Genomic DNA, 18,895 nt, shown 5'->3' with positions numbered 1-18,895 from the left:
GAACTGATACCCCTCCCTCTCCCTTCTCGACCTCAAGGGAAATGGAGCATACCCCATCTTAATCGGGTTACCGAACACTCTCCACCACAGGAATCTCTATGAGATCTACCTGACCTTTACTGGTATTATTTGTTGTCGGGAAGTTTCTAATAAATACTTCCAGACCCCAGTTGTATTTACACCCCTCAAACACCCACCTTTTCTTTCCCTTTTCTTGTCACATACTATCTACAATATACTTACCTTTGAACATATCTAATTCCTCGCCTCCCCCCTTCCTCCTTTTTTTTTTTCTCTTTCTCTCTCTCTCTCCTCTTTCTTCTCTTTTTCTTTCTTTTTCTTTCCTAATTGCTTAATATCCTGCCCTTCGCATTCCCTTTCCCAACCCCGTAGGTTTTCTGCTACTCGCCGTCTGTTTCTCTGCTGGTCACTTACGATTTTGCTCATCATGCCCTCCCAGCACTCGATACGCACGCCACAATTTAGATCTCTCAAGATCGTATCTCTAAATGCGAAAGGTCTTAACACGCCTGAAAAGAGATCTCAACTTCTGGCACATATGAAATCTATGAAAGCTGATATCATTTTTATTCAGGAAACCCATTTTAGCTCTCAGGCCACGCCTAAATTCTCCAACTTACACTACCCTCAGGGTTATCACTCCACCACTCCGAATTCTAAAACGAAGGGTGTATCCATTCTCATATCCAAGCGGACCCTCTTCCAAGTAATTGACACCAAGATCGATGATCATGGAAGATACATTTTTCTTAAGGGCTCGGTACACGACAAACCGATCACACTGGCGAATATATATAGCCCTAATTCGGCACAAGTCCCCTTCTTTAGATTAATCTCGAATCAATTGGCTACTTTTCAATCAGGTATGCTGATTCTAGGAGGCGACTTTAATGTCCCCCTAGATCCTCTGATCGACACATCGACTGGTTCCTCTACTCTCCCTTACAGGGCCCTAAAACAAATTAGACTGACGCTACAAGATTTACTTCTCCACGATGCTTGGAGGACCCTTCATCCGACCGAAAAAGACTTCACCTTCTATTCTAACCCTCACGACAAATACTCTAGACTTGACTACCTTTTCTTAACACAGAAGGATCTATCCTATCTTAAACAGGCGACTATAGAACCAATGGTTCTGTCGGATCATCACCCGATTTCAATTACTCTGCAATTCCCTGAGACTCATGACCACACATATATCTGGAAATTGGATCCAAGTATCCTGACTGACACTATTCACACCTCTCAACTCCAACAATGTCTCACTGATTATTTCTCTGAAAACACTACTCCAGATACCTCTTCAATCACTCAATGGGCAGCTCACAAAACTGTTATCAGAGGGAAACTCATTACCATCTCTGCTGCGATCAATAGAGAACGAAAACGTCGTCTATCCGATCTTTTCACACGTCTTAAAAAGTTAGAGACAGCACACAAATGTACACTGGCTGAGCAAACCCTCCACGATTTACAAGCAACTCGTTCCTCCATTCGTGAGGAATTGGGGAAGTCTATCCGGAAAAAGTATATGCTCTCTCAGAAACTCTTTTACCAGTTCGGCAATAAAAGTGGTCACCTTTTTGGCCCAAGCCTTGAAAGCCAAACGGTCGAAGACGATTGTACATTCCTTACATACTTCCACAGGTAAAAAACTTACATCGAATGAAGAGATAGCCAAAGAATTCGAATGCTTCTACTCTAATTTATACAATCTTAAAAACTCTGACGTACCCCCCTTAGCTAAACCTCACAGACAACGAACGATGGAGGGATTTTTACATCAATTCTGTCCCAAAATTCAAAACCCAGACATCATATCCTCTCTAGAGGCCCCGATTACTTCTTTAGAATGGAAGACCGCCCTTAAGCAGACCAAAACTGGAAAGAGCCCAGGCCCTGATGGACTGCCTGCGGTTTATTACAAAACCTTTTCGGATGTTCTCTTAGATCCCTTCTGTAGAGCCTTCAACTCCATTTCAGACACCACTCCCCTCCATCAGGATATGCTAGAAGCCCATATAGTGGTAATTCCGAAGGGTGACAAAGACCCAACCAAAGCTGAAAATTATAGACCTATCTCACTACTTAATGTTGATTTGAAACTTTTCTCTAAAATTCTTGCTAACAGAATTCTTCCTCTTATCCCTACACTGATCTCTGGTGATCAAGTCGGATTCGTCCCTGGCCGTGAGGCACGGGACAATACGATTAAAGCCATTAACTTGCATCATTTAATCAAAATCTCTGGACAAAGGGGCTTTTTCCTTTCCCTTGACGCGGAGAAGGCATTCGATAGGGTAGCATGGGATTACATGCACTGTGTTTTGAAAACCATCGGATTAGGACCTCGCTTTCTCCGCTTTATTGATGCTTTATATCTCAACCCGAAAGCGAAAATCAGAGTGAATAATACCTTATCGAATGCCTTCTCCATACGAAACGGGACCAGACAGGGATGTCCCCTGTCCCCCATTCTATATATTCTCACCTTGGAACCCTTCTTAAATAGTTTGAGGCGTAACCCAGATGTTACTGGAATTAAATCGAAAACGAAAGAATACAAAATCGCAGCGTACGCTGACGACATCTTACTATTTCTCACCAATCCCCTTATAACGATTCCGTCCCTTTTAAAAGCATTTGGCTCATTTAATACTTTGTCTAACCTAAAAATTAACTTTAGTAAATCCTATGCTCTCAATATCTCTCTACCTCATGAATTGGCCGAACAATGTAAACTTAACTTCCCGTTTCAATGGACAAATGAGACTATTACCTATCTGGGCATACAACTCCCAAAAAATTTAGACGACCTATACGCAAAAAATTATCTACCAATACTACATAAGATATTGTCAGACCTAAAACTATGGAACAAACCGATCTTTTCGTGGTTCGGTAGGGCTGCTATTCTCAAAATGAATATTCTCCCCCGCATTCTGCATCTTTTGCAAGCCGTCCCGATTAAACTCCCCATAGCCTTTTTTAAATCGTATAAACGAGCATGTACGAATTACCTGTGGAATGCGCACAGACCCAGAATTAGCTATCACCAACTCTCCCTACCCAAAGACAAAGGTGGCACAGGTCTCCCTGACATCGCTAACTACTACAAAGCCACTCATATGACGAGGATTATTGACTGGAACATTCACTCACCTTACAAAGATTGGATTGCTCTAGAAGCTTCGTTCGTGGACTCCCCTCTTCGACATCTTCCTTGGGTACAGCGCTCACACATGCTCGCTTCGACTAAATCCCATCCATTAATAGCCCCAACTTTACAATGCTTCTCTACTATATGCGCTCAAAAGGAAATTTCATCTAATCCTGGACCAATGACTCCACTGAAACTGAACCCACTCTTTCCGCCAGGCATGCACGAATCCTTCCTGGTTAAACATTGGACTAACGATCCGATTCTCATTAACTCCTTTTACAACAAAGGAAGACTGCTCACGGCACGACAAATCGCGGAAAACTTAAAAATGCCCCCAATCCCCATGTGGACCTACCAACAAATTAGACATTACCTGCAATTCACGAATAAACAAAATGACTGCACTAGACCCCTGACTCCCTTCGAGAAACTCTGCACCTCACGGACTCCCCTGACTCACCTCGTCTCTTTGACTCATTCACTTCTATTCCAAAATTACAACCCTGGCGCTTCGTTGGCTTGCAAGGCTTGGGAGAAAGACCTGGAATCTTCCTTTTCACAGGAAGAATGGGAACGTATCTTCCTACATATTCATAAAGGTTCGCTGAATGTATCAACGCAGGAAAATGGCTATAAATTACAATGTCGCTGGTACCGTTCTCCTGCTCTGATCCACTCCTGGAATGCAGAGACTCCGGATACATGCTGGAGATGTCACAATCCGGGTGGCACCCTCCTACACCTGTGGTGGCTTTGCTCAGCCATACGCCCTTTCTGGCAGATAATACATAGGAACATTGAAAAACTTACGAGCTCGACAATACCCTTCTCTCCAGCACTTTTCTTGTTACATCACGATGCCCGCTCTAGCACATCTTACCGAAAATCTCTTACATTCCACTTAATCAGTGCAGCTAAGCAATGTATTCCAATCTATTGGAAATCTTCTACTATCCCTTCCATTGCAGAATGGCTCCATAGAGTTGACAAGATAGCAAACATAGAAGAACTGATTCACATTCATGCTGACACTCCGACTAAATTTAGCTCCAAATGGGCACCTTGGATCCACTTTCGAACGACTGCTGACTTTCACGACCTGCTTCAAAATCCCTCCTGAATAACCTTTGCATATTTAGATACCTGTACTTAGCACAGAGTACCCCCTGGGTTTCCTACCACACGACACCTCATCCGTCCACCCTAAAAGGGTGTTGATACGTAGACGGCGAGTAGCAGATCTCCTGAATCCCTTTCTGATTCTTTTACCTGAAGACACATCCTCCCCTCTCTTTACCCTTTCTCACTCGTTCTTTATCCCGTCTCTCTTTAACATAGGTCCCTCTTCCCACCCTCCTCTCTACAAGGAGATACATCTCCAGAAGGGAAAATATAAATCTATCACATACCCCCTTACCTCCTTCTCAATCTTTACATACCTTGACACGTTCTTTGTTGTCACGGTCGGGCAATCCACCTTTAGACCTGTTGATCATAGTACAACTCTATACCTACACAATTAAACGATCTGATTTTATTTACCTTGGGAATTTCTCCCATAGATTTTAGCATCTTGTTAAAACTGTTTATTTAGACCTTGGATTCCATTCTACATCTACTGTACAACCATATCATATCTGTTTGTATTATTCTTGCTCAACATGGATTGCATGTTTTATATATATCTATATATATATATATATATCTATGTGTTATTATTTCACTGTATGATGTATTCTGAAAACCAATAAAAACCTTTGGAAAAAAAAAAGAGATCTGATTTCCCTCTGACTTACATGGTTGAATTTTTGTTCTGAATCAAGACAACAAACGCAAACACTTGTGGTTGAACTGGATGGACTTATGTCTTTTTTCAGCCTGACTAACTATGTAACTATGTAACATCAATTGTATGCAGTGCATGACCTGTTTGAACCCTAAGTGGTTAGGTTTATGATGCTCATTCTCATTCTTTGGTCACTAGTAGCCATAAGTGAAAAAGTTAGCCTGAATTCAGATCCTCAGCGAATCAAGTCAGTCTTTTTGGACACACACACACATCCACTCTTGTGCAATTTGCTTAAGCCACTCATCCCAATCTAATCTCTCACCAAAATTCTTTACATAGATCACATTGAAATCATTTGTAAAGTCTAGAGAAACCCTTGAATACTGTTAGTCAGATTGACATGTAAAGCAGTCCTGCCATCTCCATACATTTTAAGTACATATTCTGTATGAATGGATTACATTGGTAGAACTCAAGGGATTTTACTGAACATTCTAATTAAATGTGAGCAATCTGTACACAAATTATGTACTGTTGTTCATTTGCCCTTGTGAATCACTTCAGACAGATATAAAGCAACCCAAGGAATTGATCTTCAGGACCAGCATTGATTAATGAGCTCATTTATCATACTGTATTTCTCTTAGACAAGTAGCCTATGTGTTATAAAATATATATATAACCCTAATTATTTCTTAGAAGCAGGAGCCAGACAGGAAAGAGTAAGCTCTGACTTATTGGCTAGCATGGATACATTCAGAATACACATGCACCGAGGCTGAATACGGCATGTGAAATAGCCTTTTCTCAGGCAGCAAATGCTACTTCAAGCTTCTGTCTAATTTAATTGGTTGACCTTGTTAAATTAAATTTACATTTATGTGTATATTTAGAAATACTTAAAATTAAGGATAAACTCTAGCCAGTAGTTGATGAGTTTAGCTAATTTCTAGTGACTACATCTTAATGCTGTACTGTAGGTAAGCAGCTGAATGCATGAAACAAATGGGAAATATTTTACCACTGAAATTATTTTATAATTATCTGCAGCCTTTTTTATTTACACACACCTGTCAGACTAAAGAGCTAGAACCCCAAGATACCCCCTGATTGGCCCATGAAAGAGCAGTAGAACAATAAGATCAATATCCTTGCTCTTTTTTTTTCCATTAGTTGTCAGAAGCCTATCTCCCTACACATTAATACTGCAACACAACTATAAGCGTGCTCATGGGGTGTGCCGGATGTGCCCGGGCACACTCGAATCATCCCTGTGCTCTGTCAGTGTTTTACACCTTTTGTTTTGTGCTAACTGCCTGCAACATGTCCCTGTGTAACTCAGTCACCAACATTGCCTGGAGGCGGGTCCAGCCGGCAAAAACAGCTGTGTGCTGCGAGAGGGAGGATTGAGCAGGGAGGATACTAGGACCACAGCCACGGAGTAACCCAGCCAGGAGCTGCATTTGCTGATGGACACCCCCCAGGCATGATATTTAAAGGAGTATTTAATTTTTATTGTTTCACTTTAAGCATCATTCAAATTACTGCTCCCGAAAAAACTGTAATTTTTAAAACTTTTATTTACATACACATCCGCTGGGGCAGAACCCGGGTCCCCAAACACTTTTTATGGCAATAACTTGCAAATAAGCTTTTAAAATTAGCACTTTTGGTTTTTCATGTTAGTGTCCCATAGCCTTTAACCACTTCCCGACCAGCGCACGACGATGTACGTCGACAGAATGGCACGGGCAGGCATATTGGCGTACATGTACGTCCAATATTCGATGCCGCCCTGCCATCGGGAGCGCGCCGCCGGCAGCACGCTCCCGCGCTGGTCGGGACCCCCGTGAGTCCGGTCGCGGGACCCGCGGACTCGATCGCCGCGGGCATCCCCGCGATCGTCTCACGGAGCGGCCGAATGGAGGAAATGCTGTATAAACAACATTTTTCCATTCTGCCTAGCAACTAGTGACGCTGATCTCTGCTCCATGTGATTGGAGCAGAGATCAGTGTACACTAAATGAAAGCCCAACCCCCCCACAGTTAGTAACACACCCCTAGGAACACTTAACCCCTACACTGCCACCCACTGGTTAACCCTTTCACTGCCAGTGTCATTTACACAGGAATCACTGCATTTATATAGCAGTGATTACTGTATAAATGACAATGGTCCCAAAAATGTGTCAAAAATGTCCGATGGGTCCCCGACAATGTCGCAGTCACAATAAAAATCGCAGATCGCCGCCATTACTAGTAAAAAAAAACATAATAAAAAATTATTAATAAAAATGCTATAATACTATCCCTATTTTGTAAACGCTATAACTTTTGCGCAAACCAATCAATAATCGCTTATTGCGATTTTTTTTACCAAAAATATGTAGAAGAATACGTATCGGCCTAAATTGAGGGAAAAAAATGTTTTTTTATATATTTTTGGGGGATATTTATTATAACAAAAAGTAAAAAATAATGCGTTTTTTTCAAAATTGTCGCTCTATTTTTGTTTATAGCGCAAAAAATAAAAACCGCAGGGGTGATCAAATACCACCAAAAGAAAGCTCTATTTGTGGGAAAAAAAGGACGTCAATTTTGTTTGGGAGCCACGTCGCACGACCGCGCAATTGTCAGTTAAAGCGACGCAGTGCCGAATCGCAAAAAGTGGTCTGGTCTTTGACCAGCAAATTGGTCCGGTCTGAAAGTGGTTAATGACGTTCTGTGGCTTTCAAATTTGCCACGATCGCCGCATATTGTTCGCTGTTCACCTGTTCACCTGATGTTTGAGTCGAACTTAATTTCGACTCGAACATCGGGCTTATCCCTACTGATAACACAAGAAACATATATATATATATATATATATATATATATATATATATATATATATATATATATATATATATATATATATATATATATATATACATACATATACATAAAAGTTACAACTCAGTGTTGTTGCTCAGAGAAATCAACATGTTTTGATTTTGCTAATTCCAATCTTCCTCAGGGGAATACGGACATTAACTACTTGCCAACCGCCGGCCATCAAATGACGGGCAGGCGGCGCAGCACTTGTGGCGGGAGGGTGTCATATGATGTCCTCCCATTTAAACAGGGAATGCGCGCGATCATGCGCGCGCATCCCTGTTCCTTCGGTGGCAGCGTGTCACAGAGACACTGATCGCCACCGACGCTGGTAAACAGCCATTGGCCGGCTGTTTACCCACGTGATTGGCTGTGATCGTTTCACACCTGATCACTAAATGTAAACAAACCGCAGTAACGAGATGTTACCGGGTTCTCCTCCTCACACCCCGATCGTGTGTGAGGAGGAGAACTCGGTAACATCTCGTTACCGCTTATAGTGTACACACCAATCATGCTGATTGCCCCCCCAATAAAGAGGACCTGTCACCACCCATCATAGTACCTGTCACTCACAGTCCATCAGAGTACCTGTCACAGTCCATCCGAGTACCCGAGTACCTGTCACAGTCCATCAAAGTACCCAAGTACCTGTCACAGTCCATCAAAGTACCCGAGTACCTGTCACAGTCCATATGAGCACCCGAGTACCTGTCACAGCCCATCAGAGTAGCTGTCACAGCCCATCAGAGTACCTGAGTACCTGTCACAGCCCATCAGAGTACCCGAGTACCTTTCACAGCCCATCAGAGTACCCGAGTACCTGTCACAGCCCATCTGAGTACCGAGTACCTGTCACAGTCCATCCGAGTACCGAGTATCTGTCACAGCCCATCAGAGTACCCAAGTACCTGTCATAGCCCATCAGAGTACCCGAGTACCTGTCACAGTCCATCAGAGTACCCGAGTACCTGTCACAGCCCATCAAAGTACCTGAGTAGCTGTCACAGCCCATCAGAGTACCCGAGTACCTGTCACAGCCCATCAAAGTACCTGAGTACCTGTCACAGTCCATCCGAGTAACTGAGTACCTGTCACAGCCCATCAGAGTACCCGGGTACCTGTCCCAGCCCATCAGAGTACCCGAGTACCTGTCACAGCCCATCAAAGTACCCGAGTACCTGTCACAGTCCATCCGAGTACCCGAGTACCTGTCACCGCCCTTCAGAATACCCAAATACCAGTCACCAGGCCATCAGAGAACCTGTCACCAGGCCATCAGAGTACCCAAGTACCTGTCACCAGGCCATCAGAGTACCCGAGTACCTGTCACCGGGCCATCAGAGTATCCGAGTACCTGTCATGAGGCCATCAGAGTACTCAAGTACTTGTCACCAGGCCAACAGAGTACTCAAGTACCTGTCACCAGACCATCAGGGTACCTATCTGCAGCCCATCAGAGTACCCGAGTACCTATTTTCAGCCCATGCCTCATAGAATATACATTGGGGTGCTTGTTTTCCAAAAGGGGGTCATTTTGTGGGTAATTCCATTGTCCTGGTGCTCCAGGACCTTCAAAAGTATGATAGGTAGGAATGAAATGAGATGTGTCATTTATGCTCCTAGAATGCCTGAAGGTACTACTTCAATGTTCGGCCTCTCTATGTAACCAGGCTGTGTAAAAGTCCTACACATGTGGTATCATCATACTCAGGAGGAGAAGCAGAATGTGTTTTGGGGTGTAATTTTTGCTATATACATGCTATGTGTTAGAAATTTCTTATAAATTGACAACTTTGTGTAAACAAAAAAATGGGTTTTCATTTTTTTCCACATAATTCAAAAACTTCTGGAAAAAAAAGGAACCGTTCAAAAGACTCATTATGCCTCACAGATTATACATAGGGGTGTTTGCTTTCCAAAATGGGGTAATTTTATGGGAAATTCCATTTTCCTGGTACTCCAGGGTCTTCAAAAGTGTAATAGGTGGTTGTGAAATGAGATGTGTCATTTTTCCTCGTAGAACGCCTGAAGGTACTACTTCAATGTTGGTCCTCTGTATGTGGCCCGGGATGTGTAAAAGTCTCACACATGTGGTATTTCGCCATACTCGGGAAGAGTAGCAGAATGTATTTTGGGGTGTAAATTGTTGTATGTATATGCTGTGTGTGAGAAATAACCTGATAATATGACAATTTTGAAAAAAATTAAAATACATTTTTTTTTTCATTTTGCAAAGAATTGTGGGAAAAAATGACAACTTAAAAAAAACTCACCATGCTACTTACTTAATACCTTGGAATGTCTACTTTCTAAAAAGTGGTCATTTGGGGGGTATTTGTATTTTCCTGACTTGTTAGTGTCTCAAGAAATGAGATACACCTGTTGTACTGAAGGCCTGATCAGATGTGATCAATTTTCAGTGATTGGCACCATAGTTTGTAGACTCTATAACTTTCACAAAGACCAAATAATATACACTAATGTGGGTTATTGTTACCAAAGATATGTAGCAGTATAAATTGTGGCCAAAATGTATGAAGAAAAATTACTAATTACTAAAGGCATTTTTTCACAAGATTTAAGTTTTTTTTTTATTTATAGCACAAAAAATAAAAAACCCACTAGTGATTAAATACCACTAAAAGAAAGCTCTATTTGTGTGGAAAAAAGGACGCAAGTTTCATATAGGTACAGTGTTGCATGACTGAGTAATTGTCATTTAAACTGTGAGAGCGCTGAAAGCTGAAAATTGGTCTGGTCAGGAAGGGGGTGTAAGTGCACTGTATTGAGGTGGTTAATAAAGAATTATAGAATATGTCAGATTAGAGCATTAGAGCATTTGCATAAATATATAACGTGTCTAGTGATGTCACGTGGGTGCCCACAAGAGAGGAAGAGGAGGGGAGTTCAGAGGGAGATATGGACCAGCAGATAGGGAGGAGAAGCAGGCGGAACTTAGATTGCACAGGAGGGACAAAGCAGACTGCTAATGTATCTGGAGCGAGGCATCAACCATGTACGTTCACATCTGATGCTCCCAGGACACCGGTACATGGCTCCGCAGTGTGGGCTTTTTTTAACGTGCCCACTGCTGACAATAGTGTTGCCACCTGCAATCTTTGCAGTCAACGCATAAGTCGCGGTACGCCCAACACAAACCTAAGGATGACTGCCTTAAGAAGGCACATGAGCTGCCATCACCGAACCCAGTGGGAGCAACGGAACCCACAAAGCCACACTCCAGGCTCTCACTGTCCAGCCTTGTCTTCTACTTCTCCTTCTCCTCTCTCCTCACAATTGTCCTCCACTCCACCTTCCATCATGCCATCCTCACGTTTTTCTGGAACAAGGCAGGCTTCCGTGGGCCAAATGTTTGAGCGTAAAAAAATGATGACGCCAGATAACCCTCTTGCCCAACGGTTGACGGCTGGCTTGTCAGAACTGATAGCCCGCCAACTACTGCCATATAAACTGGTGGACTCAGAGGTCTTTTGAAAATTTGTAGCCATTGGAACACCACAATGGAAGGTCCCAGGAAGGAAGTATTTCTCACAGAAGGGCATCCCAGAGTTATATGGCCATGTTCAGCGGCAAGTGAATGTATCTCTGGCACACAGTGTCGGTGCCAAGATACATCTGACCACAGACACGTGGTCTAGCAAACACGGGCAGGGAAGGTATATCACTTTTACTGCCCACTGGGTGAACCTTCTGACGGCCGTCAAGCATGTAACCCGTGGCACCCGTGTAGATTTGGTTTTACCACCACGGATTGCATTCAGGCCTGGCTCTTCTTCTCCTCCTCCTCCATCCTCCTCCTCGGCTGACTCCTCCTTTTCTGCTGCTAGCGTCTTTTCCGCTGCACCGCCCAAGCTCATGCTCCCCAGAACCTAATCGACATGCCAGGTGAGACGTTGCCATGCTGTGCTGCGTCTGTTGTGCCTGGAAGCCAATCGCCACACTGGCCCTGCACTCCTTTCAGCTTTGCATTCAGAGGCAGATCAGTGGCTAACACTGATCAATTTGACAGTTGGTAAAGTGGTGTGTGACAACGGTGCCAATCTGCTTAGCGCATTGAAACAGGGCAAAATTACGCACGTGCCATGCATGGCACATGTCTTAAACTTGGTCGTGCAGCGAATTGTTGTCAAATACACTGGAGTCCAGGACATCTTGCGGCAGGCAAGGAAAATCTCAGCCCATTTCAGAAGATCTTACACGGCCATGGCTCGCCTTGCTGACATTCAGCGGCGACACAATCTGCCGGTCAGACGTCTTATTTGCGATTCCGACGTGATGGAACTCAACCTTCTATATGCTTGATAGGCTGCTCCAGCAGAAATGTGCAGTTAATGACTACCTGTACAAACTCTGCGGCAGAACAGGTTCTGGGAGCTTGTTTTTTTTTCACCACACCAGTGGCTGCTAATTCACGACGCATGCAGACTTCTGCGGCCATTTAATAAGATCACCAAACTGGTCAGTCGCAGCCATGGCGCCATCAGTGACATGGTACCTTATGCCTTCTTTATGGAGCGTGCATTGCGTTGTGTCATTGATCAAGCCGTAGAGGAGCAGGAAGATGAGGAAGTTGCAATGCTGGATGAATTCCCAGGGGGGGCTACTCTATCTGAGACAAGTCAACAACAGGAGTCTGAAGAGGAGTCAGAGGACGATGATGCCAGGGCGGATGAGGAGGAGCAAGAAGAGCATGCTTTAAACCTTTCTGGGATCCCTGTTGTTGTGCGTGGATGGGGAGAGGAGAACGAGGAGGAAGACATTATCCTGGATGATGAGCAGGAGCCAGGCCACCACACCGCTTCCAGTTTAGTGCAAATGGGGGCCTTCATGCTCCAGTGTTTTAACAGGGACCCCGTATAAAAAGCATAAGGGTCAAGGACCAGTACTGGGTGGCAACGTACTTAGACCCCGGTACAAACACAAAATGGCGGAAATGTTACCACCGTCACAGAGGGCTGTCAGAATGGAGCACTTACAGACCTTGCTTCGACAACTGCTGCATTCTGCTTTTGCGTGCGCTGGCAGAGGAGGAATTCCCACTCCCAGAGAAAAATCCAACAGTGCCGGCAAGAAGAGGGCGGTTTAAAGATGTGTTGGTGACTTCTGATATGAGGTCATTCTTTCAGCCAACCCATCGACAGGTCTCATCCGGATCCAGCATCAGGGAATGCCTAGACCGACAGGTGCCTGACTACATCGGGTTAACGGCCGATGTGGACGCTCTGAGGAGTGATGAACCCCTGGACTACTGGGTGGGCAGGCTTGACCTCTGACCAGAGCTTGCCCAATTTGCAATGGAACTGTTGGCTTGCCCCTCGCCCAGTGTCCTGTCCAAAAGGACATTCAGCGCAGCAGGGGGGACTGATAAGCACACTCGCCTAGCTCATGACAGTGTTGACTACCACCTGACATTTATAAAAATGAATGAGGCATGGATCTCGGAGGAATTCAACACATGTGACCAGTAGACCATGTATATGCATAACTCTCTAAACAATTTATTTAATCAAACAGACTGACCTTTTTTCTACCTTTGGCTCACTTCCTTGTACAAAAAAAGCACACCGTACTATATGCCCGTACCCTCCTGTTTGAAGAGGTTGAGCGGTGTCATATTTTTGGGCCCCGCGAGTTGCTGGTATCAGTGCTGCTGTCAGTGCTCTCTCTCTCTATCTCGGTGCTGGTGTCAGTGCTCTCTATTACGGTGCTGGTGTGGTGTCAGTGCTCTCTATCTCGGTGCTAGTGTGGTCTCAGTGCTCTCTATCTCGGTGCTGGTGTGGTCTCAGTGCTATCTATCTCGGTGCTGGTGTGGTCTCAGTGCTCTCTATCTCGGTGCTGGTATGGTCTCAGTGCCCTCTATCTTGGTGCTGGTGTGGTCTCAGTGCTCTCTATCATGGTGCTGGTGTCAGTCAGTGTTCTCTATCATGGTGCTGGTGTGGTGTCAGTGCTCTGTATCTCGGTGCTGGTGTGGTCTCAGTGCTCTCTATCTCAGTGCTGGTGTGGTCTCAGTGCTCTCTATCTCAGTGCTGGTGTGGTCTCAGTGCTCTCTGTCACGGTGCTGGTGTGGTCTCAGTGCTCTCTGTCACGGTGCTGGTGTAGTTTCAGTGCTCTCTCTCTATCTCGGTGCTGGTGTGGTGTCAGTGCTCTCTATCTCAGTTCTGGTGTGGTCTCAGTGCTCTCTATCACGGTGCTGGTGTCAGTGCTCTCTATCACGGTGCTGGTGTGGTGACAGTGCTCTCTATCTCAGTGCTGGTGTGGTCTCAGTGCTCTCTATCACGGTGCTGGTGTCAGTCAGTGCTCTCTGTCATGGTGCTGGTGTGGTCTCAGTGTTCTCTATCTCGGTGCTAGTGTGGTCTCAGTGCTCTCTATCACGGTGCTGGTGTCAGTGCTCTCTATCTTGGTGCTAGTGTGGTCTCAGTGCTCTCTATCTTGGTGCTGGTGTGGTCTCAGTGCTCTCTATCTTGGTGCTAGTGTGGTCTCAGTGCTCTCTATCTCGGTGCTGGTGTGGTCTCAGTGCTCTCTATCTCGGTGCTGGTGTGGTCTCAGTGCTCTCTATCTCGGTGCTGGTGTGGTCTCAGTGCTCTCTATCTCGGTGCTGGTGTGGTCTCAGTGCCCTCTATCTTGGTGATGGTGTGGTCTCAGTGCTCTCTATCACGGTGCTGGTGTCAGTCAGTGCTCTCTATCTCGGTGCTGGTGTGGTCTCAGTGCTCTCTATCTCGGTGCTGGTGTGGTCTCAGTGCTCTCTATCACGGTGCTGGTGTGGTCTCAGTGCTCTCTATCACGGTGCTGGTGTGGTGTCAGTGCTCTCTATCTCAGTTCTGGTGTGGTCTCAGTGCTCTCTATCACGGTGCTGGTGCCAATGCTCTCTATCACGGTGCTGGTGTAGTGTCAGTGCTCTCTCTCTATCTCGGTGCTGGTGTGGTGTCAGTGCTCTCTATCTCAGTTCTGGTGTGGTCTCAGTGCTCTCTATCACGGTGCTGGTGTCAGGGCTCTCTATCACGGTGCTGGTGTGGTGACAGTGCTCTCTATCTCGGTGCTGGTGTGGTCTCAGTGCTCTCTATCACGGTGCTGGTGTCAGTCTATGCTCTCTATCATGGTGCTGGTGTGGTCTCATTGCTCTCTATCTCGGTGCTGGTGTGGTCTCAGTGCTCTCTATCACGGTGCCGGTGGCAGTGCTCTCTATCACGGTGCTGGTGTGGGGTAAGTGCTCTCTATCTCGGTGCTGGTGTGGTCTCAGTGCTCTCTATCACGGTGCTGGTGTCAGTCCTCTCTATCACGGTGCTGGTGTGGTGTCAGTGCTCTCTCTCTATATCGGTGCTGGTGTGGTCTCAGTGCTCTCTATCTCAGTGCGGGTGTGGTCTCAGTGCTCTCTATCATGGTGCTGGTGTCAGTCAGTGCTCTCTATCACAGTGCTGGTGTGGTCTTAGTGCTCTCTATCTCGGTGCTGGTGTGGTCTCAGTGCTCTCTATCACGGTGCTAGTGTCAGTGCTCTCTATCACGGTGCTAGTGTGGTGTCAGTGCTCTCTATCTCGGTGCTGGTGTGGTCTCAGTGCTCTCTATCTCGGTGCTGGTGTGGTCTCAGTGCCCTCTATCACGGTGCTGGTGTCAGTGCTCTCTATCACGGTGCTGGTGTCAGTGTTCTCTATCACGGTGCTGGTGTCAGTGCTCTCTATCACGGTGCTGGTGTCAGTGCTCTCTAGCTCGGTGCTGGTGTCAGTGCTCAGTCTCTATCATGGTGCTGGTGTCAGTCCTCTCTATCATGGTGCTGGTGTGGTCTCAGTGCTCTCTATCTCAGTGCTGGTGTGGTCTCAGTGCCCTCTATCTCGGTGCTGGTGTGGTCTCAGTGCTCTCTATCATGGTGCTGGTGTCAGGGCTCTCTATCACGGTGCTGGTGTCAGTGCTCTCTATCTCGGTGCTGGTGTCAGTGCTCAGTCTCTATCGCGGTGCTGGTGTCAGTGTTCTATCTCAGTGCTGGTGTTAGTGAGGGAGATAGCAGAGGAGAAGTCAATCAGCAGGCAGTGCCAGCACCATGGCTGAGGATCAGCACTGGACTGGTACCTCTGGACCACCGCAGTGGAGCCCTGCATAGGTGAGGTAAGGGCTGGGCAGAGGGAGGGGCTCAAGCACAGGTTGGCACACTGGGACACTGGCACAGGACTGCACTGCCCTGACTGTGGCACTGATCATCTCCTGCACCCCCTTCATATCCTGGCCTGACCTTGCCTCTCCTCCATGGCCTTCAAGCGCTCCTGAATTGTCAAACTTTCACAGGTAAAAAAAAGAATGCTTGTCGTTGTCGATCCCAGATTCACTTAATACTTTTGTTATGTCAGTGTCCATGTTGTGGGACTATGTGTGCACAGCTAGTAAGTATTTTGTGGCTGAAAATATTATCTGGAGGTTTTTAAGATTCGCCTGCCATTAAAGTCAATGGGGTCCACCATGAACTTTGCGGTTCGCAAACTTTTGGCCGTGTTCGCGTTTCGCGTTCACGAAACATCCCTTCGGAAGTTTGTCCATCACTAGTCCTGTACCCCATGATGGATGTGTCATCATGGGTCAAAGTTCTTTCACAATGTAAACACATATGTCCGCCGCGCGAACAGCGCCAGAAGTCCGCCGGTTTTTCGAATCGCGAACGCGCAAAATTTGCCGCAAACCGACTGCCGGGTGAACCGCAAGGCCATCCCTAGCTGTGATGGCTTCTAAGAGCACACCAGTTAAACGAATGCTGATTGGCTGCTGCAGGGCTTTTTAAACTGTGCCATTACGTTGCCGAACACCGGACCCGAACCCGAACATACAGTCATTTGTTCGGGTTCGGGACCCAAAAAGCCAAAAGTTTGGTATGAACCCAAACTTTACAGTTCGGGTTCGCTCAACGCTACTCAGCAACAGTCTTCAAGGGATGCTTTTCAGTCCCCAGAAACCCAAGGAGTTGTACATGGCTGGGAGGAGGTAGTTACAGATAATGTGATCCTTAGTGACCAAGAGGACTCAGAATCAAATGCCTCTGAAAACTTACGCTGCATGGCCCCCCTGATCCCGCAAAGCCTGCAAAAGGACCCTAGCACTCGTGGTATCAAGGGATCATTACTGGCTTGCAACCCTTCTTGATGATCCATGTTACAAGGGTACAGATGAAAAACTCAACCTGCATTCACAGAGGGAGCAGAGGATGAAAAATCTTCAGGAGGCCTTGAAGAAAAGTGTGTGTAACACATTTCCAGACCCTTAAAGGTTACCATTTCCTGGTGCTGGACAACATGTTTTTGAGGCTTCATTCGGTCAGGAAGAGCGGTGGAGAAGGTGGCCAGCTGACCGATGCCTACAATTTTTCAGTCCTCAGCATCAAGGTCTGACAAGTTTAAGCAACCATCGCCAGCATCTGCATTATATGGTGCAGGAATATCTAGGGGCAAGAACAGACTTGGAGACCTTTCCAACAGATCATCCACTGGGTTATTGGGTCTTGAAGATGGATCACTGGCCATAACTTGCTCAATATGCAATCAAGCTACTGGCCTGCCCTGCATCCAGCATGCTTTCTGAGCGCACATTAGGTGCTGCTGTAGGGTTTGTAATGGATCAAAGAGTGCGCCTGTCCACAGACTGTTAATAGGCTCACATTTAAAAAAATGAAACAGTCTTGGATCGGCAGCTATCAAGCACTTGATGCTGATGTAAACTGATTGATTTTGCTATGGCTCTGGGATCCCTTGAAGACTGCCTATGTTGCCTATCATATTCCTCCTGAATCTTGATATGCTAGCTTCCAACAATATTTTTGGTTTAGGGCACCACCAACAACCAAGGAACAATTTTTTCTGCCCCTCTTTAACATTGACATGCAATAAAAAATTTTCTTTAAATAATATTTAACAGTAAGGTCCACTCCTGCACCCAACAAGAGTAACTGTGAGGGGTTAGCCCCTGTACACACGGTCGGAGATTTCCACAACCAAATCTGTCGGATTTTGTCCGTCAGATTTAGTCTGACGGATCTTGTCCAAAACTGTTGCATACACACGGTCGGACTAAGTTCGGGTTCGCTCATCGCTACTCAGTCTTCAAGGGATGCTTTTCAGTCCCCAGAAACCCAAGGAGTTGTACATGGCTGGGAGGAGGTAGTTACAGATAATGTGATCCTTAGTGACCAAGAGGACTCAGAATCAAATGCCTCTGAAAACTTACGCTGCATGGCCCCCGGTCGGACTAAGTTGACGAAAAATCCGATCTTTCAGAAAGTGATGACGTAATTTCGTTACGATGGGACTAGATTCGGGCTAGTAGCCAATAGCTTTGATGTAGGAATTTGATCTGAGCATGCATGGCACTTGGTCCGATCAAAATTATCTACACATGATCGGATTACGTCCGACCGGCCCAGTTGGTCGGGAAATATTTCCAACATGTTGGAAAATTGGGTCTGACGGAGATTCAGACAGAATCAGTCCGATGTATACCACACACAGTCGGATTATCTGACGACACGGTCCAATAAGATGCATTCCGGCGGATTCTCCGACCGTGTGTACGTGGCATTACAGTGTTCTGGCGCCACCAAAACCAAAGGTCCAATTTTTCTGCACCTGTTTGACTGAGGCATATAATTACAATTTTTTAAATAATATTTAACAGCAGGGCCAATTCTTGAGCCCAACAAGAGTAATTGTGAGGAGAAGTTACAGTGTTCTGGCACCACCAACACCTAAGGCCCAATTTTTCTGCAGAGTAGCCCGTATAGTATATATACTGCAGTTCAGAGTACATAGTACAGTCCGTATAGTATATATACTGCATTTCAGAGTATATAGTGCAGTCAGTGTGGTATATATAATACAGTGCAGGGTATATAGTGCAGTGTACAGTATTGTCAGAAACCATGAAATCAGACCGAGAAAGTACAGTTAAATCCCATTGTTTAATAATAAATGTAAATAGAACAAACGGAGTCAAAACATAGCCAGAGTTCAGGAACCGGAACGGCTAGTCAGGGAGCCGTAAATTAGCATTGTAAA

The sequence above is a fragment of the Lithobates pipiens genome, unplaced genomic scaffold (assembly GCF_037356315.1).
Source record: "Lithobates pipiens isolate NorthernLeopardFrog02 unplaced genomic scaffold, aLitPip1_a1.2 Scaffold_18, whole genome shotgun sequence".
Lineage (NCBI taxonomy): Eukaryota > Metazoa > Chordata > Amphibia > Anura > Ranidae > Lithobates > Lithobates pipiens.
The sequence above is the reverse complement of the archived record's forward strand: the minus strand, read 5'-3'. Positions refer to the sequence as shown.